Genomic DNA, 22,154 nt, shown 5'->3' on the forward strand with positions numbered 1-22,154 from the left:
GTGTGTGTGTGTGTGTGTGTGTGTGTGTGTGTGTGTGTGTAAGGACACTTCTGGTGGTAGGGGCTGCAGACAGGTGACAATGAATGCCTGCTTCTGTTACCGTGGTGAGCTCACAGTCTAATAAGGAAGATTTATATAAGGTTTTTCTGTAAAATGAAAGAATCAGGCTAATAATATCCCACAAGTATCGTGGCAGTTATGGCAAAATACAGGCCCCATGAGATTTCACAATAGTTTGTCTTCTGAAGACAGTAGCAATCTTTTCTTGGGGTTTTTCTTCTAAACATTTCATCATCATTGATAGAAGCAAGTAATCTTCATAATGGCCATTATTTTCTTTACATGTATCTCAGGTTTTATGGCTTTGGTGTCAGTTAAACCTTTTAGACTTTCTAGAGTGGTCCTAGGTGATTTCTGGCCACTTGTCCATGAAAAGGGCTTGGATTGAGTGTGAGGTCTAGAGTCAGGCAGACATAGGTTTGCAGACCGGCTGTGTATCTACTGGCAGTATGAACCTGGTGACTTACTGACCTCTCCAGGGTTTCCTCACCCATAAGTTGAGGGTGACAGTAGCCCCACCTCATAGGTCCGGTGCGAGGGGTAAGTGAGGTCAGGCCCGTGGGCACAGAGCAGTCCGGCCACGTGCCCAGTGAACAGCCACCGAAGCCTCATGACCACCCTGAGAGGCCCCATGGATGCTTCCCCGCAGAGCCCCTGACCTCCTCCCTCACACATCGTCTTGGAATCTCCTCAGGAGGCTTTATCTCACACATTGGAGAGAAAGCAACGTCAAGTGCTTAAATAGAAGTGCTTAAATATAGGTAGACTTTGTTTCGTTTTCAGGGGTTTCATGTTCTACATTGATCTTTAGAGGACACGTCAGTACTGTGAGTTTCTTGCTCCCAATTACTGTTACATTTTAAATAGGCTTTCGGATCTCACAGATCTCCTCCCCTCCAGCCTGTTCTCCACATTCTCGGCAATGTGGTTCTTCTCGGGCACCCCTGCTTCAGTCTCTTCTGACGCCCCTTGGACAAAGCCTGAAGACTGAGGAGGATGTAGGGCCTGGGCCTCCCCCAACCCCTTCCCGCTCTCTCTACCCTGGGCAGGTTTTTTTGTCTGTTTGCTTTTGTTTTTAATAGCTGCTGTGATTTCCTGCCTGCTCTTTTTAAAAAGTGAGACTACGAATATTTATGAGATGGTGATTGGAGACTTGTCTGGGTTATTTTTATCAAATCTCCATTTGTACCTTGGCTGTGTTCCTATCAGGTGTGTCAAATGGACAGACAGCAGCCACGTGATCCCACGCCAGGGAGCCGTGGGGGGCAACATACCAGCTTGGAAGCTTTCTTCACTAGGCACTGCTGGCACCTAAAATAGATGGCTTGAGAGTTAATTAGATGCAGTTCCTTGCAGAAATCCCAGAGGCATTTTCTTGATCGCACACGAGTCTATTAATTATTTCTAACGAGGAAGGTTTAAATAACATCAGTTAATGGCCAATTGCTGGTGGTAAGCAGCAGGCAGAATGAGGTACCCCGGGGTGAGCGTCACCCTCTTCCCCGAGCGGGAGGAAAGATCTCTGAAGACAGAGCTACTGACTCTGGGAGCCTGCAGCCTACTGGGGAAGATTAAATACGTGTAGATGCAGGACGGAATAACTTAGTGCCTGTCTGCGTCCTTGTGGTTGTCAGTACAGTGGGTGAACAGGAAACCCCCAAGAGCTGGAGAAGATGTGGGTGTTTGGGTCCAGCACAAATCACAAGTTGCTTTTCCTAGTGATTTTATAGCACAGACGGTGTTTCTTGGGTCTCTTGTGAAACAGTACTCACCCCCTATGGTGTGTCTAGGCTGGGACCCCACCGGCGAAGTTTCTTCTTCTCCAGGGGCCTTCGGTGCCTGGTATTTGGCCATGAACAAGGTATTGTGTTAGAGTGAAGCACTGCTCTCTTTCAGGTCCTCTTTTGGAACACACACACCTCTGGGGGGAGGGATCCCGCTGAGCCTTCAGCACTCCAGGGTGGACTCTTAGATCAGAAGCTTCCTGGGCAGGAGGGACTGAAGCAGCCTTGTGGGTGATGGGAGCATAAAAGGGGAGAGAGGACCTCCAGCATCCAGGCCAGTCATGGAGTGCCACCCGCCATGGTCTGGAGCCTGTCCCTCTGCAGCCCCATCTTCCTCTATCTTACTATTCCCACCATCCCCATCCAAGCTCTGCTTTCCTACTCTCCAGCCATGTGGGGTTAATCGTGTTTCTTAGGGCTGCTCCCACGGCTGCCTAGAGCATGGCCCCAGCACTGTCCCCCTCCTCCCGCACCTGGATAATCAGAATCAGGGCCAGTAACTTGGATACCTGACACGTCAAACAACCTCAGATTAGCGAAGGCATGAAGGGGAGAGGCGGAGGGTGGGCTGGAAGGCCTTGTGGTGGAGGAAGAGAGAGAAAATAGTATTTTTAAAAATTGAGATCTTATTTACCATAAAATTCTCCATTTTATAGTGTACATTTCAGTGGTTTTTAGTATAATCTCAAAGTTATACAACCATCACCACTATCCAATTTCAGAACATTTCCATCACCCCAAAAAGAAGCTCTTTACCCACCATCAGTCTCTCACCATTTCTCCCCAACCCCCAGCCTCTGGCAGCCACTGATCTACGTTCTGTTTCGATGACTTGGCCTGTTTTGGACATTTCATATAAGTGGAATCATATAACACGTGGCCTCTAGTATCTTGTATCTGGCTTCTTTTACTAGGTCCATCCACGTCTCTACAAATGACTCAATTTCATTCCTTTTTATGGCTGAGTAATATTCCATTGTATATATGTGCCACATCTTCTTTATCCATTTGTCTGTCGATGGGCATTTAGGTTGCTTCCATGACCTGGCTATTCTAAATAGTGCTGCAGTGAACATTGGGGTGCATGTGTCTTTTTGAATTATGGTTTTCTCTGGGTATATGCCCAGTAGTGGGATTGCTGGGTCGTATGGTAGTTCTATTTTTAGTTTTTTAAGGAACCTCCATACTGTTCTCCATAGTGGCTCTATCAATTTACATTTCCACCAACAGTGCAAGAGGGTTCCCTTTTCTCCACACCCTCTCCAACATTTGTTGTTTGTAGATTTTCTGATGATGCCCATTCTAACTGGTGTGAGGTGATACCTCATTGTAGTTTTGACTTGCATTTCTCTAATAATTAGTGATGCTGAGCATCTTTTTATGTGCCTAATGGCCATCTGTATGTCTCCTTTGGAGAAATGTCTATTTAGGTCTTCTGCCCATTTTTTAATTGGGTTGTTTTATGCTTAACTTTTTGAGGAACTGCCAAACTATTTTCCAAAGTGGCTGTACCGTTTTACAATCTACCACCAAGGTAGGAGAGTTCCAATTTCTTCACATCCTTGCCAATATTTGTGATTGTCCACCTTATTAATTATAGCCATACTGTTGGGTACGAAGTGGTATCTCAGTGTGGTTACACAATAGTTTTAAATAATTATTTAAAGTATTAGCATGTTCTGTAGTGCAGAGATCTAGGCAAAGCCCTAGTCTTCCTCCTTAAATTTTCCTTGTTACGGTTCTAAAAATGATAGCCTTTGAGCCAGTTAGGAATAGGCACCCCCCAATCCCTGCAGCACAGCCATACAAATGCCTGGCTTGATGAGTAGGTGGCATCTCTGTATAAAGAAAAGGTCATCTTCCCCTTCCTCGTGCTGGACACAGCTCCTCACCCAGACTGGGGGCTTGGTCAGTGGGGTGTGGGCTGGATTTCAGCCCTTCACCCCTCTTCTGCGGGTGCCTTTATCCAGAGCATGGCCTACACAAGTGTACTTAGCCTACACTTGGCCACTTTGAAGCCAAATTGACCTGGGCTCCAGTCTCAGCCGAACCCTAGCGCTGTGACTTTGGGCAAGTGATTTAATGTCCCTGGTCCTGTTTCCTCATCAGTGAATCATAATGATAGTAATAGAACCCTCTTACAGTATCGTGATGTTTAAATGAAATGAACTTTATAAAGCAACTTGCCCAGAGCCTGACAAATCAAAGTGCTTTTTCAACAGTAGTTAATTTTATGTCTCGTCCTGAGGGATTCAGCACAGTATTATTTCCTCTGGAAGACTAGAAAACACCATAGCCCAAGGGTCAAGTCAGCCTTATTTCATACCTCCCATAGGCTAAGAATGGTTTTTACATTTTTAAGGGGCTGTGGAACAAACAAAGAATATGCAGCAAGGTAAATATGTCCTCTATGTCCTAAAATATTTCCCTCAATAATTGCTATTTGGCCCCTTACAGTAGAAGTTTCCAGCCCCTGCTTTGGAACCTTTTTCCGACAGCCCCCCTCCCCTCACGCTGCCCACCCCTACTCCAGGGCTAGATGTTCCCACTCATGGCCCCAGTCACCTTGGCCCTGACTCCATCATAGCCTCTCACACAGAATCCACCTCGAGACCACCAGCGCCTTCTTCACCCCTGCATCTCTTGGCACATAGTAGGAAGTTAACAGACATTAGTTCAGGGAAAGAAGGGGGAGGGAAGGGGGGACACTGAAGAACAATTTTGTCAACTTCACAATTTTGCCTAAGTGCTGACGTGAGCAGACTGGCCCTTTAGCTTAGCTGTCCTCCTCTGCGTTGCATTTTAGCTGAGCAGCACCTTTGGGCCCCAGTATGAGGGACACCATCCAGTAGTTTAGTTGGAAAGACATTCTGAATTCCCCCTTGGCTAATGTGCATGGTGTGGACTTCCTAGGAACACATTTCTCTGTGATTCACAGCTCCCCTCTGGAAAGGAAGCTTGGCCTGTGGGGAACGGGTCCCTGTGCAATAGCCCTGTGGCCACTCCGAGAGAAGGGACCGTGGCTTTCTTTCAACTAGGCAGCGTGAATTCAGGATTTGCACCCTCTTGGACAAGGCTGGACTGAAAGAAGTAGTGAGAGTGTGTTTGAGGGTCTAAACGAGAGAAGCAGGCATGACTCTGCCTGCTTGACTCTATGACTTAGGGGCATTTTGAAAGAATTTCTTAAGCCTCTACTTATTTGCCTAATATTCATGCTTATGTTGAATTCCTCGTGCAGAAACAGATGACTTGCTTTTACCCTAGAGCTTTCATTGCAGTTTTATGGAATCAGCCGCGCAAACTATGTTGACATGACATACCTTCATTGTTTGGTTTCTTATATTCTAAACATGATTTTTAAAATTTATTTCTAACAACTTGAGCTCTGTGTGTATGAGAGAGAGAGAGAGAGAGAGAGAGAGAGAGTGAAAGAGATTGATTTGTGCCCTGACCACTTGTCGCCTGAAGAAAGGCCAGAGGGTCTGAGATGAAAAGACGTAAGATGCGAGCAAGACAGCACATGTTCAAGGGAACAGATGTTCAAGGTGCTTTCAGGTATCTGAGTAGTGCAGTTTATAACTTTTGGTAAAAATGAGTATAGAATTTTTCAACGGACAAGGAAGAATTCTTGAAAAGGAAAGTGCCAAACCAACATGAAGGATTTGCAACTCATAATGATCTGTTAACTTTCTACCTAGAAAGAAAAGTAAAGAAAAAGAAAAGAAAAAAGACAAGAAATCATTACAGTTGATAGCAGATTTTCTCCTAAGGTTTCCAACATACCTGTTGTTTGCAAACATATTGACCAGTAGAAGGAGTAAAAGATTTTCAAGTCACAATTCTAAACAATTTATGTCAAAGCTTACCAAGTACAGTATTACTCCTCTGAAACTTCAAAGGAAATGTTTGTAAATTCCTGAAAAATAAAATTGCATTTTTATCCTTGGAGGCAAGTGATCCTCTGGGTGAGATCACTCCCCGTGACGGACTCGAGAACATAGTTTGGCCTTGAGAACAACTCACAGAAGTAGGTCAGAAGTTGTTTATTGACCACGTAAGTTTCCAGGTACAAAGTATATACTTAATGCACTTACACTGAAGTTGGCGGGAGGGGACATGAGGGCTGAAGGACTCTAGCTGCGTTTCTGAGCAAATTAGTGTGTGTGTGTGTGTGTGTGTATGTGTGTGTGTGTGTGTGTGTGTGTTGTAAGTAAACCTTATACATCTCCAGGAGGAAGCCTTTACCATAACTGAGCAGATTAAAAACACTACAGTGAGGTACATTTGACAGGCTGCTGGTGCAGGTGTATGTTTGTAACAAACGGGCTTCCTCATCCAAGCTACCTTTGACTTCCAACTATAAATATTTTATAAACTACCCGGAAAAGAGAGCACCCTGTTATGTGAAGGACTTATAAAGTTGAAGCACTTGAAGAAAGAAAGCAGGCATACTTTATGAGAACCTTTTCGGGGACATATTTTGATCGTAGATGTAGAATTTTTAAGCTGACCGTTCTGCTACTGCAATGTCGGTGCACTGTGGGCGCAAAAGCAATGATTAGACCTGATTTTCACCTTCGCACCAGGATTGCTCTTGATTTTCTCAGAGGATAATAATACCTGGGGCCATTTTTAAAAAGTAATAAAATCGTCAAAAAATTAAAAAGGGAAACGTCTGTATCAGTTAGAAATGCATTTGGCCACAAACCTAACTACGGTGGCCTGAACAGGCAAAGAAGCTTATTTATCTTATGCAGTAAGCAGTCCAGGTCTGGTACAATAGCACGGTGATGTCACTGGGGGACCTACCTCTTTTCTTCTTTCACTGTTTTCATTAGTTTGTAGATCGTAGCTTTCGGGTTATCCTCATGCTTGTCTCCTCATTGTCACAAGATGGCTGCTGCCCCTCTAGGCTTTGTGTCTGTGTTTCAGGAAGGAAGAAGGAATTGAAGGTCAAGGCAAAGGATTGAAGAAGGATGCTAGATAAGTCTGTCCATTATTAAAAGATTTCTCAAAAGGCCACGTCAGTGACATACATTTACATCCCATTCATTTGTTGAATGAATGGCCAGAATTCGATCACTCAGTCAACCTCCAGGTTCAAATGAATCTAAGAAAGTGAATATTTTTAGCTGGCTATATTGTTACCGATGATGAAACCATGACTATATTCAGATGAGAGGAAGGATAGATATTAGGCAGGCAACAAGCAGAATCTGTCGGAGGGCTGGCAGTCGTTTCAAAGTACCTTATGTGGTTGATAGCAGTTAGGTTTGAAACAGCTATATGGTCTATTTTGATTTCCCAGTTCTTGGGCAGGCTAACCCTTAGGAAGATCCTCTCTTTTGGTAGTTAGATGGATCCCTGCCGGTCCAGGCCTGCACCCAACTTAGAAACTATAGTAGGAAAATGATCTTGACTTTCAATAGACCTACAAAATCCTGAGATGGAGTCTCACCGGACATCCTTGGGTCAGGTGTCTGTTTCTTAACCGGTCACTGTATTCAGTGGATGGATGTGCTGGTTGGCCATGCCTGATTAAAACACCTTCCCGTGAAGCAAGAGTTGAGGGTAGGCCTCCAGAATCCCATGAACAGCGGGGGGTGGGGGAGTGACGCTCCAGAAAAAAATTGAGGTATTGTTGCTACAGGAAGGAAGAACGACTACAATTGTTAATTTTAATAAACTACTGTGAACTGAGTCAGGTTTGCAGGTAGTCTACCATGAGGTTGTGGATATGACTGTAGGCAAAGAAAGGTAAATCATAAGCTGATGCTTTAACAGTCAAGAGAGTAATGGGAATGCATTTTATTTGTTTGTTGATGGATTTATTTAATATTTTGCTCACCTTCAAATAATTTGAGGCTATTTATAGAAAATGTAACACAGAAAATGATAAAATATAAATGAAAACATACCAGGGACACGGAAAATATAAATTAAAATAGAAACTGTATAAGAGAGACCATAAATTCCAAAAAATTGCTGTAGTTGAGCAGCCTTTACTCTGAATTTCCTAGTAGCTAAAGGAAGAACGAAGCTGTAAGTGGTTGCAGAGTTCTCATTTTCCACGAAGCAGAAATATACTAGTTTTTCAGATAGTGAGTGGGATAGAGAGCATGAGTTTGGGGTTGAATACTAGCTTTGCAGTTGACCTTGGACAAATAATTTAATCCCACTAATTCTCATTTTTTTCATCTTTTATGTGGGAGTACTTGTGCTCATGGTATTGGGTTGTTTCACAAATTGAAGATAACTGCATATAAGATACCAACGAATAAGAGCCCTGAGATAAGAAAAAAATGAGAAAGTTAGGAAACAGTGTGGTCAATTACATCCTAATCACAAACACAAAACTGAATTACGTGATGCTGTATCTTTTTTGTTTGTTTGTTTTTGTTTTTGTGGTACGCAGGCCTCTCACTGCTGTGGCCTCTTCCGCTGTGGAGCACAGGCTCCGGACGCGCAGGCTCAGCGGCCATGGCTCACGGGCCCAGCCGCTCCGCGGAATGTGGGATCTTCCCAGACCAGGGCATGAACCCGTGTCCCCTGCATCGGCAGGCGGACTCTCAACCACTGCACCACCAGGGAAGCCCAGTGATGCTGTATCTTATAGTGTCCCTTGATGACCGCCAGGGACATGATGACAAAATATCACTCAGTCAAAGCACCCCTTAATGGAGCTAAGAAATTATGCTCCAAAAGACAGCCTTGTGATGGCCTAACTTGGTCCAAGACAAAAAATCCGGAGGGTACGGAGAAATGATTGAGTCTGTTCTTCAAACAATCTTCCTTACGTATCATGTCCATCAGCGAGCCTTTTGATAGAGTTGAACAGAGAGCCACTCAATGATATAGTCCCTGATGGGGGCCTGGAGTGGAGGTGTTGGTGGATGTTAAGCCCCTGTGAGTCAGTGATGTAGATTGGACATCAGGCCTCACTAAGACTCTGGTCCAGGACGAGGGTCATCCTGTGGGCAAGGACTAAATTTTAGCCCACTGCTCCGGGAAAATTCCAGTCAATTAGCAATGGACTCTTAAAACTTGTGCCTCTTCCTCTCTATTCATTCTTCAGTTTTCTTAGTTTTACCACATTTATCTGTCTTAACATAAACTCTCCTAAGAACAGTTTTCTTATTGCTTATTCCGGTCAGCTCCTTGACAATTACAGGGAAAATCAGAAATTTTATATCTGATGGGGACTTTCTAGCTGTTAAGACAGTTGTTGCTCTGTAAATTGTCTTCCTTTTTTCTCTTTCTATGAGATGGTAGAGTCTTGAGGGATGGCAAACATTCGTGTCAATTAAAAAATATTTTGGAAGATAATGATTTCTTTCATTTAGCAGTGTTTGATAGCCTGAATGTAATAATAGTTCCCTATAGGAAGTGGGATGCTTCATCTGTCTTGGTGGGGATTTCTGAAAAAGCTGTTTACCCAGCACCAAGTAACAAGTGAAAACAAATAAAAACCAGCCTACAGATACTATGGAAACAGACTCTCCGTGGTCAGATCCATGCTGATGGATTGGGTCGATATTGCATGCCACACTTGTTCAAAATTAATTCATGAAATTAATGTTATGAAAATTAATTTTCATAAAATTATGAACCAAAAAGTATAGCTTTTATGAAAAAGTTGTAAAAAGCCTCCAATATGTATGCAGTATGAAATTTATTCATCTGAGAGCAATTTTTATTACCATCTCTAGCTACAAATACCTTATGAATTCTAGATTCTTGTGTGGAGTTAATCTTCCAGCTCAAGTTCACCTTGTTGCTAACTCTCCTTCTCATTTCAGTGCATGGGGGTTGATGTCATTTTACGTAGAAGGGGAATGTATTTCATCTGTCCGCTTCTCCAGCTGTCAGCAAACCTGTTCCTGGGAGGAAGCTGCAGGGGTGTATATGGGCCACAACCAGCAAGTAGAGCCTTGTTGTTGTTTAGAAACGTTCTCCGTGTCTGCCACTCTTACTCGCTTTTCTGCAGCTGAGGAATGGGGTTTCATGAATGGGTGTTTGAAGAATCAAGAACAGTGGGGCCTTTGAGTCCTCTGTACAGCAGGCCCTATTGGTTGCTTACCCCACATTCATTTCCCCTCAGTCTCCTCTTCTTTAGCAGAAATCTGATTTTGCTCAGGTTTTACTCTGTGGGGAAGGTAATCCCATCCCCAGCTCAAAGATGAATCATGAGTAAGTTAAGCCTATAGCGGTTGTCTCATTTCGTTTGCTAATGGTTAGTTGAGATGTGGGCTGGTGGCTTAGATCTGACCAAGGAAACCTGAGGGCAAATTTTCTCAGGACCTTCTAAGTAAGATTTTCAGATCTTAAAGGAAGCGCTCAAGAAAGATAGTCTCTTCTTCCTCTGGAGTTTGACATTCTTCATGAGATGGCTAGAATTGCAGCAGCCATGATACAACTTGAGGAAGGCTAGTCTGAGGACAATACTGACATACGAGGATAGCAGAGCAAAATGGAACAAAAATATGCAATGAATCTTAAAATCTCCATACCTAAGGACTTCTGTTTCGAAAGAGAATATATTTTTGTTTTGTTTATTTATGTCTAAGAGAATACAGAGATATTCAGGTTTGGTTCCCGACCACTGCAATAAAGTGAGTATAGCAATAAAGTGAGTCACATTCATTTTCTTGGTTTCCCAGTGAGTATAAAAGTTATGTTTACTATACTGCAGTCTGTTCAGTGTACAGTAGCGTTATGTCTAAAAAAACAAATTACATACCTTAATTAGAAATACTTCATTGCTAAAAACTGCTAACCGTCTTCTGAGTGTTCAGCGAGTTGTAGTAGTCACATCAAAGATCACTGAGCACCATTAACAAATATAATAATAATGGAAAAGTTTGAAATTTTGCAAGAATTACCAAAGTGTGACACAGAGACACAAAGTGAGCAAATGCTGTTGGAAAAATGGCACCCATAGACTTGCTGGGTACATGGTTGCCGTAAACCTTCAATTTGCAAAAAAACAAAAACAAAAACAAACCACAATATCTGTGAAGCATAATAAAGCAAATCACAGTGAAACGAGGTATGCCTATGTATTTTTCTTATTGTTGGAATTGGGTTGGATTTTCTGTTACTTGCCAACAAAAGCATCCTTACTGATATATGGAGATAAGACATAAAGCAATCATGGAAATCCTTAGCCATGTTCAACCCAGTTGTTCTTAGAGGCTGCAGCTCCTCAGTTTTCCTGCCTTGTCTTTCTAAGCCCAGTGGGCATGAGGGGGCAATGCTAGCAGTTGATGAATTTTGCATGGTGCGTTTTCCTTGCATATCACACATGCAGCGCACACACACTCATGAATGTGAAAGATGCCAAGAAGCCAATTCTCTGTAGCCAAATGAAGCTTGGAGGGCAAGAAAGTTCCTTATCGGTTCATACCAACAAGAGTTAGGTATTTTGGCAAAGGGAGAATGACTGAATTAAAGCAACAAAATTTCTAGAGATACCCAGCTTAAATGTCATGCTCTCTGTGAAACCTCCCCTGAGTCCCCAAGGCCAAGTTCATCACTCCTTCTCCCTGTTCTTGTACCATATCCCTGGCAGGGCACTTGCCACAGGTGATCAGAGGAAGTGGTGCCAGTGGTTGGTTCACTTGCTAGATTGTGAGTTCACACAGGGCAGGGAACTAGTTGTAACCTTTGTCGTATTCACTCATTGAACAGTGATTTATTCTGTATCTACTATGTGCCAGGCATTGAGCTGTATTGAAGATACAATAGTAAGGAAAAGGAGATGTGTCCCTATAGTCATGGAATTTAGACTCTAATCCAAGACAGATAATCAGATCATCACAATAACCAATTAATTTCTTGCCATTAACCAAGTGAATAGCACTCAGTAATTATCTGTTGAATTCAGTCACAGAATTTTCAATATTCCATAGAGTCTCTTATCCTCCTGGAGGCTAGCCTAAGTTTATATTGTGGGGGAAAGGCTTCCAGGGACAAGCAAGATTCAGCCCCAGTGTACAAGCTCTTTTCAAGCCTCTGCTTACATTTGCTTGCTAATGTCTCATTGGCCAAATCAAGTTGCAAGGCCAGACCCAAGGTCCGTGTGGGAGGACGTTATACTCTTCATGGATATATAGGCAGGTGGAATTGGTTGGGGGCAGTTACTGTCCCAATCTGCCACACTATTTTAAAGTGTTTTATGTTTTGAAAAGCTTAAACTCAGCCAAGGAATTCAAACGATGGTCATCTGAATCCAAGAATAAGGTTCTTGCTCCAAATTCACACTCAAACTAAAATTTGATTCAGACATTATAAATGGAAAAAAATGATATGGTTCACAATGAACAGTGGATCTAAGGCTTTGGTTTTAAGCATTTTACGTGGTGCCTTGATGAGAAAGAGGAGTATTGGCAACCCAGCGTGGCTGGTCACCCAGCATTTGTACCGTTTACAATGAGGGCAGTCTTCCCTTGTGGAGTCTGTCATGAGAATATTTGACTCTTCTCCCCACCAGTAACCAAAGGAAACCATTCTAAACTGACTGGTTGGCCCATACCAGCAATATCTGCTATAAATTATGACACCTACAATCAATAACCAACACTTCTCCTCTGTTGCATTATAACAAATGAATTTTTAGATTAGCTTCAGAGTATAAATTCTTAACTAAAAATAAAAATAGGACAGTTATAAATAAATAAAGCTTAACTTTAAGCAGACTTTCTAATCTTAAAGGTCTATATAAAGTGTCTATGCATGTTTTATTTGAAGAAGTGTGTGATTAAGAGAAAATGTGTTATAGATCTGAACGGCAAGTTAAATGAAGTATGTGGGTCTGGTAGAAAGATTATCAACCCAAAGGCATCTACAAAATTACATATTCTAGTTCAGAAGTTAATGTATAAATCACTTGAATTGATTAATAATAGTAATGGAACAACTCCAGATCTAAAACTAATTTGAGGACCTGAGTTCTTCTCTGTTCTTACTGGGAAATCCGCAACTCTGATTCCCAGAGTTTTGTTTAATAAAGACTTTTGGATCACTGAATACATAGCACAGAAGAAAGTGCCAGAAATGGCTAGAATTGGCCCAGATTTACTACAACAACCATATTACTTACAGTGCCTTTGAATGCAACAAAACGTATAAGGCATATACACATGCATGTACACACACAGAGGAAGATGAGGGTTAAAGAGGATTGCCAAACGCATATTGGGTTACTCCATTTCGTTTTGATTATAAAAACCGTAGAGAAGGTTTAAGGGACTCTTAGAAGAGTGGTCAGAGGTTTCAAACACAAGTGCAATAGGGCTACCATATGTATTTGGAAGCACGGCCGAGTCCTGTGTAAACAATTTGAAATATTCCTTCAGGATGTTTTATCCTCTAAAACTTGCGCATCCCTCCCATGGCATGTGGACTTCATTTCTCTTTTCTGTCAAACATGTGAGTATTCCATGCACTCAGTTTTCCATTGGCTAAACTGAGGTTTGAATTTTAGAATCTGTAACATACTGTAGTAGTGAGATACCCAGATCATGGACTTCTTTTCTATGATTTGCATACTGATCAGAGAAAGAAACATAAAGAATGTTGCAGAATTAGAAGTAAATCTGCCCTTTCTTAATATGTATATTTTCTTGGCATCTGTCAATTTGAAATTTGAAAATGTTCATCTGTCCATGGCACTAATAGCATGCATCCAAGATCACCTGATATTTGAGTTTTTAATCAAACTGGAAGTCATTTTTTTCTGAAGCATACATCACAGTTCAACTATGATAGTTTAATAATCATCACTCCCCAAAATTACTTCTGGCTCCTTGTGACAATTGCTTCTTTTTTTCTTTGCGGTACACGGGCCTCTCACTGTTGTGGCCTCTTCCGTTGCGGAGCACAAGCTCCGGACGCGCAGGCTCAGCGGCCATGGCTCACGGGCCCAGCCGCTTCGCGGCATGTGGGATCTTCCTGGACTGGGGCACGAACCCGCGTCCCCTGCATCGGCAGGCGGGCTCTCAACCATTGCGCCACCAAGGAAGCCCGACAGTTGCTTCTTTGAATGAGGATTTTGTAACGGTGTGCAGGGTATTACATTCCTGGGAATAGTGTAATGATGGAGATAAGGACATTAGATAGACCAGAATGGAATATTTAGAGCACAGGATGCCATTTAGATAACCCTCTGAACATCTGTAAGTATTGTGTATCCCTGCCTTAGCATCGTGGGATGTGAATGGGAAGGAACCTTGAAATCATTGTGTTCAGTACCTCCAATTTATCCTTGAGGAAAATTTGGCCCAGAGATGCTATTCAAGGTCACTTGTTCAAGGTCACTAGTTTGGCCAAGGGGAAAACCAGACTTTCCTGACTTTCAGTCCAGGGGACTTTCTTCACTTCACCATACTTTTTCTTATGTAATATAGCAAATAAGAGTGTTTCGGGGAATTCCCTGGTGGTCCAGTGGTTAGGACTCTGTGCTTCCAGTGCTGGGGGCCCGGGTTTGATCTCTGGTGGGGGAACTAAGATCCCGCAAGCCGCACGGTGTGGCCAAAAAAAAAAGGAAGTCGCAGAATATGAGTGTGAAGAAAACACTTGATGAACTTGTTCCCCTTAGGGAACAACCAAAACAGCATCTTCTAAATAATAAATATGACAGCATTGGTTCTAAAACAACATTTAATAGTATTTTCATCCCAACAGTTTGTCTATTTAATAGACAGATATTTATTAATTATCGACTATGCACATACCAGGTAGACCCAGTCTATCAGAGGAATAAAACAGATGGATTTGTAAAGAAGTTATAGCTATATTTGTCTTTCTGTAGATAACATTAGACATGGAACTGTTTCAAATAGGAGCAGGGGGAAAGGAGAAAGCATAAGGTTCAGACTTGGCAAGGCTTCTGGAAGAAGATGGGTTATGAATAATTAGAAGATACAGGGATGTCATTCAAGAGTTGCAGGTAGGAAGAGCTTTCCATTCAGGAGGTGGCAATGAGGGAAAAGGTAGTTCTTAACAGGTCCTATGTGTTTCCTCCTCTAGAATGGAGGAGATGAGCCTAGGGGTCTGGAGAGTCGATGGTGATTAGGAAACAGAGATGCATCTGTTAGAAGACCTAGAATGCCTTGATGGGCAAAAGCCAGTGAGAATCACTGCTGATTTCTGGACAGCACTGCTGGAAGGCTGAGCCCTGTACAGACTTCGGTGTTTGGTGATGGTCTTAAAAAAACCAGAGAACTCGAAGTGACTGAAGCTCTAGAAGGGAGGAGAAAGCATAAGAGGAGCACAAAGGAAGGTTTATTACATGACAAGCCCAAACAAGAGTGGGACATGTACAGAAATGCCAGAGGTTCCAAGAGAACCGTGAATGCCCATGGAGCTGGAATCCATGTCTGCAGCACAAATTACTGGAACTGTTTTTTCTGTTTATTTTACGAATACATTTGACAAGGAAAAATGTAAAAATCTTGTGTCAATTTTTAAGGCATTTCCAGGTGATATCTTGATAATATAGATTGAAATTAATCATTTAATAGCCTCAGAAGAGAGCATCATTTACCAGGTTTGAACCCAGCCCTCCCCTCTTACCGATGAAGTTGCTGAGGTTCCGAGGTGTGATGGGACTAGCTCCTGACACCGCAGTGTCCTAGGAAACTCTAAAGTAGGGATTCGCTGAATGGATTTGAACTGCTCCAAGTCCTGTGGACCGTGGATACCAGAACTGTCCCTGAGTTCAAGCCTCACAAAGCCCTGGCCGTGACTCTTCCCAGCATTGGCGTGAGGAACCGTGGAATGGAGATGCTGTGAAATCACAAAATGAATTTTATTCCTCCAAGAAAATCATTCATCTTTAGCATAATATTGGTACTGAGGGTCTAACGCTCTGACAGTGTTTAGTATAAATTTCAGTCAGCCTACACATTCAGTTACCCAGCACACCTGTTCTCTAATCATTCTAGGCGAGTAGGCACTTACCATAGTGTAAGCGTGTTTGTCAGGTTGATCATGACTTTGAACTATGGGTGGGAGGCCAGTGGCACTCCAGGGAGACCCAAGGAGGACATGAGAGTGCCTTTCACCCAGACTCTTCTCCAGTATCATGCAGGCAACCCTCTCCCCACCTTAATCTCCCGTCAGGCTGTATGGAACCACCCAGCAGCTTAACATGGAAGGCTAGGAGTCCTCTACAAGAGTAGTTCTTGGAACGGACCTGGAAGTAGTAGGGCCTCAGGGGAGCTCTTAAAGCCAGACCCCTGACCCTCATCATCCTAGACTTTCTGTTTCAGTTAGTGTAAGAGTGGAGCCCAGAAATCTGGAGTTTTAAAAGTTCCATAAGTAATTCAAATATATAGCCATTTGGGAACCACAGCTTGTCACGTACTATATTAAATAGCATTTTGCAAAGACTTAAAAGCAGGATTGATGTTCATTCTTCCAACAAGACCAGTCCACAGAGAGACCTATAATCATGGACTATGAAAGTCTAGGTGCAGACCAAGTTCGCTTTTTACCTAAAAAGTCTTCTTTCCCCGGCGCATTTCAAACCTGGGTGAAGCTGTTGAATTGTGGACGTCATCTGGTGGTATTTACTGTTGTGCTTAGGATTTTGGACAGACTTCTGTTTATTGGGCACGCTCCACACAAGCCTGTCAGGCCCTGGGGATTTGTGGCATTTGCAGAACTTACAAGGCAGGCAACATAAAAATATATAATTCATAGAGTGAAATATTTTGGAGCTCCCTTTGCTTTTACAAATTGGCCATAAAATACAAACCACAGACATAACATTCGTATAACCATAGTTGCCAAGAATGAAGAATCATTTGGGCTGGGGGGGTGGGGGTGAGGGTTTTTGTTGTGTACTTCTTTATAGGACACTCAAAGAAAGTAAGTATTCAAAATTTGTGTGCAAGTGATAATAGGAACATTAAAGTTGAGATGCCTGACAATTGGCAAATATCTGTTGAGGAAAATAGGGATTTGAGGTTGATCTTAAGAGGTCTTTAGGTGTCTTTTCACAGTTGTTAAGTTTACCATTTGCTTGTCTTGATAGACATTTCAAGTGCATTTAGGATTTTATATATATTTTACTATGACTTATTGCTTCCTGTTTTTTCCTTTCCTAGTGAAGTGGGTCACAATATCCAAGGCAGCTGTGACTGCCTGTGATAGATTAGGGGAAGGAATAAAGGGAAGAACATATCCTTCTACTCTTCTCCCATTAGCGGCTCTGACACTCTGGGCTTACATTAGCTTATAAAATCTGTCCAGAGGAAGGAGAAGGAGAGGCCAGTCGACTCCTGTCAGTTCCAGCTGAGGATCTGGGGATATCAGTAATGGATGAGTCATGCCCGATGATACACGTTGTGATAATTGACTGTTGAACAGTAGCATTTAATGAGGTTGGACACGTTCAAGACAGGACAAAAAGAAAGAGCGTCTCTGTTGCAGAAGCCAAACTAGAGGTCATTTTCACCCTTTGATGTGGTAGTGTATTAAATAGAGTGTCGTTTTGGGGTCAGGAGAGCTGCAAGCTGGGCTTTAGTTGTTACGTGCCACTTTTTGGCTTTGTCACCTTGAACATGCCAAATGATCTCTCTGGCCTCGTTTTACTCACCTAAATATAGTGCTACTATCTACCTCACAGAGTACTCGAGAGGATGAAAAGACAAGGTCATAAAGACAGGGTAAAGCTCTAGCCAAGTCAAACGCAGATTGGGCTGGGGCTGGGGGTGATAGGGGTGGGCGTGCAGGGCGGGGAGGGAGTTGGAATGGATGGGTTAGTCCACATTGCCTCTAGACCTCAAACCCTGTCGTTCTGTGAATCTATGATCTATGGGACAGGGGAGGGCACACAGGAGAGTCACTTAGGTGCTATGAATGATGCTTAAATCATTTGATAATTTAAACTCCTAGAGAAAGGCACGATAGAGTGAAGACAATTATGCTATTTGATTCACCGTCTCTAAGAAGGATTGAAAGCATTTACATGGCACAGAGCCTGGGACAGGGTCTTTTGTCATCAACAAAAGATGACAGTGGTTGGTAAAGCAGACTTCAGGAGCAAATTTATAGTTCTGCCAAAAGCAGGGATGAATCAACTTGTTGCCATTGTTCATTTTAACACCTTATCCCAAACCATCAAATCAACACATCGATTTGGCCTGACTAAATTTGCCAATTTCCAGTGGATCCCATAGGTTTTTAGAAAAGGACCTAAGAGCCCCACCCTAAATTTGAGAGAGGTTTATGTTTGTGATGGTGTATGCTGTGTCTTTAAAGGTCACAAGACTGATTCCAGAAGGTCTATCTGAAAACACAGTTCCTAGTTCTATCTTTATACTCTGTAGCTGTACATTGACATTTAAATAAATGGTAAAATTGGAGTCACGTTGGGGGTTTTTCAAACATTTTTGTAGATGTAGCTATTTTTTTCAAATATCATTGTATTATAGCAGCAGGAACGATGCAGGGATTTTTGTTTTTAATATGTGTTCTTTTTAAATATCAGATATTTATAATCATTATTTGGGAGCTTCCCACAAAACGAACAAAAGCATGGGAGTGAACATATTTTTAAAAACTAACTAACCAGTAACTCAAAGGTAAATAACATCCCTAGCTATTAGCAAAAGAGAGTAGGTAGATATTAAGCCTGCTACCGTGTTGATTACCCAAGAAATTCAGGAGAAATTAAGTGCTTCCATCTAAGGTTTCTAAGTGCCTCTGTTCTTCATCTAAATCTTCTAAGATATACTCTGCACTCTTAAAATAAAGTGCTTAATATGTGGTAACTCACATCTTCTAGGTCATCAATTTAGTCATAACAAATTCTCCCTTGCTGTTCAATGCTGGGCTAGAAGACAGGGGAAAATGCACTCACCCAATTCTTGAACAGTTGAATTCCTGAAAGAAATTAAAATTTGTGTTTATTTTGGCAGCTTTGTCACAACCATAGTCTATCCCCCAGCCCGGTTATTATGGAAAATCCAACTTACAAACACTATTAATATCATTCTGTTAAACATGAAGCCCTGTTCAACCTCGTCGGGTCATAACCTCATAAAGTAAGAACTAAATAATTTACCTGAATATATGAACTTCTGCAGTCATTGCCCGAGAACAGACTTTTGGGGTACTCACTGATTGAACCATAAGTAAAATGACCTATTATAATGATGGTCTTTTACCCTGATGTCTTGTATTAGCATTTGGTCAGAAAGATCAGAGCTGCATTGGAAGATTCTCTGGTCTCACAGTTTACTGGAATCACTGCGTTAGTGTTAAACAGTACATTAAACCTATCAGAGCTGCCAAGAACCAATCGATGTCTGTTGAGGCCCTGTGTACCCAAGGCATTTTCTAGGCACTGTGAGGACACATAATAGAACATACTGACTGGCCCTAAGGAAACAAAGTACTGCTCATTTAAAGAATATATATATATGAAGAATTATATCAGAATGGTACATGACTGGTTGCTAAGTGAGTGATATAAGTATTATATTTTACTCCAATGACAATTAGCCTTGAAACTCCAAATTTACGAAATGCTGCTCTGCATATAAAACATTTTAGGAAATTAAACCTAGAATTACAAAGGCAAAAATTCAAGTTGCATACCATAGGCAAGTGTGGGGTATGTTTATGTTTATATTGTACTATATTCTTTAGCTTTGGGCCTCTTTATGGCCTTCTGTTATGGATATGTGCTGAATGAAGGAATCTTTTGATTATCGTTTGTTAATTATTGCTCAATGCTGAGCATTCAAAATGGAAATAATATCTTTATTGGGGATATAAATATTTAATCAGATACTTGTTATAATTACTTCTTAGTCTATCAAAATCATCATAACTGGGCAATTAAAAGAGAAAAAGAAATAAAAGGCATCCATATTGGAAAGGAAGAAGTAAAACTATCTCTGTTTACAGATGACATGATCATGTATATTGAAAATCCTAAAGAATCCACACCAAAAAACTATTAAAGCTAACGAATGAGTTCAGCAAGATTGGAGGATACAAGATCAATATACAAAAATCAACTGTATTTCTATCAGCTAACAGTCAATCCAAAAATTAAATTAAGAAAACAATTCCATTTATAATAGCATCAAAACATAAATAAAAGGATTGTAAGGTTTCTACACTGAAAATTGTGACACATCAATGAAACAAATTAAAGGAAAATCCAGTAAGTGGAAAGACATCCATATTCATGGATTGAAAGACTTAATATTATTAAAATGGCAATCGTCCCCATATTGATCTACAGATTCAACACAATCCCTATCAAAATCTCAGCTGCCTTTTTTGCAGAAATTGATAAGCTGATCCTAAAATTCATACCAAAATGCAAGGGACCCAGAATAGCCAAAACAGTCTTGAAGAAGAAGAACACAGTTGCAGGGATTCACCCTTCCCGATTTCAAAACTTATAGCAAAGAAATAGTAATCAAAATTCTGTGGTACTCAGTGTTCATTGCAGCTCTCTTTACAATAGCCAGGACATGGAAGCAACCTAAGTGTCCATTGACAGATGAATGGATAAAGAAGATGTGGCACATATATACAATGGAATATGAGCCATAAAAAGAAACCAAACTGAGTTATTTGTAGTGAGGTGGATGGACCTAGAGTCTGTCATACAGAGTGAAGTAAGTCAGAAAGAGAAAAACAAATACCGTATGCTAACACATATATATGGAATCTAAAAAAAAAAAAAAAATTGGTTATGAAGAAACTAGGAGCAAGACGGGAATAAAGACGCAGATGTAGAGAATGGACTTGAGGACGCAGGGAGGGGGAGGGGAAGCTGGGACGAAGTGAGAGAGTGGCATGGACATATATACACTACCAAATGTAAAATAGATAGCTAGTGGGAAGCAGCCTAGAGGGGTGGAATATGGAGGGTGGGAGGGAGATGCAAGAGGGAGGAGATACGGGGATATATGTATATTTATAGCTGATTCACTTTGTTATACAGTAGAAACTAACACACCGTTGTAAAGCAATAATACTCCAATAAAGATGTTTAAAAAAAAAAGATTCTGTGGTACTGGCATAAGGATAAAAGCATATGGATCAATGGAATAGAGTTGAGAGTCCAGAAATAAACCCGTAAATTTATACTTAGTGGATTTTCAGTGAGGTACCAAACAGTTAAATGGAAAAAAACCCAGTATTTTCAATAAATGTTGCTGAGGCAAATGGATATTCACATGCAAAACAATGAAGTTAGGTCACTAGCTCACACCATACACAAAATTACCTCAAAATGAGTCAAAGACCTACATGTTAGCACTAAGACTATAAAACTTTTAGGAGAAAACACAGGTGTATATCTTTGTGACTTTGGATTAGGCAGTGCTTCCTTAGATATGATACCGAAAGCGTGGGGAACCAAAGAAAAATTAGATAAATTGGACTCCATTAAGATTAAAAGCTTGTGTTTTGACACTATCAAGAAAGTGAAAAGGCAATCCATAGAATGGGAGAATATATTTGCAGATCATATATTTGCAAATCCAGAAAAAATATAAAACTTAAAACTCAACAATAAAAAGACAAATAACCCAATTTTAAAATGGGCAAAGGATTTGAATAGACATTTCTCCAAAGAAATTGTACAAATGGCCAATAAATACATGAAATAAATATGCTAACATCATTAGTGATCAGGGAAATGCAAATCCAAACCACAATGAGATACCGCTTCACACCCATTAGGATGGCTATAATAAGAAGAAGAAAAACAGGCAACAACAAGTGTGGGCAAGGATGTAGAAAACTGAAACTCTCATACATTGCTGGTGGGAATATAAAATGGTGCAGCTGTATTCAAAATAGTTTGGCAGTTCTTCTAAAGATTAAACGTAGTTACCATATGATCCAGCATTTCCACTCCTAGGATTTACTCAAGGTGAATCAAAAACATGTGTCTCCACAAAGTCTTATAGACAAATGTTCAAAGCAGCATTATTCATAGTAGGCAAAAGGTGGAAACAATCCAAATGTCCATCAACTGATGAGTGTATAAACAAAATACAGTATACCCATACAATGTAATATTATTCAGCCATATAAAGAGATGAAGTGCATACTTCATACTACAACACTGGTAAACCTTAAAAACATTATGCTCAGTGAAAGAAGCCAGACACAAAAGGCCACATATCCTATGATTCCTTTTATATGAGATGTTCAGAATGCTATAGGCAAAGCCACAGAGCCAGAAAATAGATAAATGGTTTCAATGGATCAAGGTAGTGAGGTAAATGGAAGTGACTGCTATGGGTATGGAGTTTCTTTTCAAATGCT

At 41.2% G+C, this 22,154-nt stretch overlaps 1 protein-coding gene across 2 annotated transcripts in view; it reads left to right on the plus strand.

The window, feature by feature from the left end:
• Nucleotides 1-22,154, plus strand: part of UST (uronyl 2-sulfotransferase) — a 298,078-nt gene that overhangs the window by 137,682 nt on the left and 138,242 nt on the right. The window lies entirely within an intron of this gene.

This window comes from Neophocaena asiaeorientalis, unplaced genomic scaffold, assembly GCF_003031525.2.
Source record: "Neophocaena asiaeorientalis asiaeorientalis breed wild unplaced genomic scaffold, Neophocaena_asiaeorientalis_V1.1 scaffold123, whole genome shotgun sequence".
NCBI lineage: Eukaryota > Metazoa > Chordata > Mammalia > Artiodactyla > Phocoenidae > Neophocaena > Neophocaena asiaeorientalis.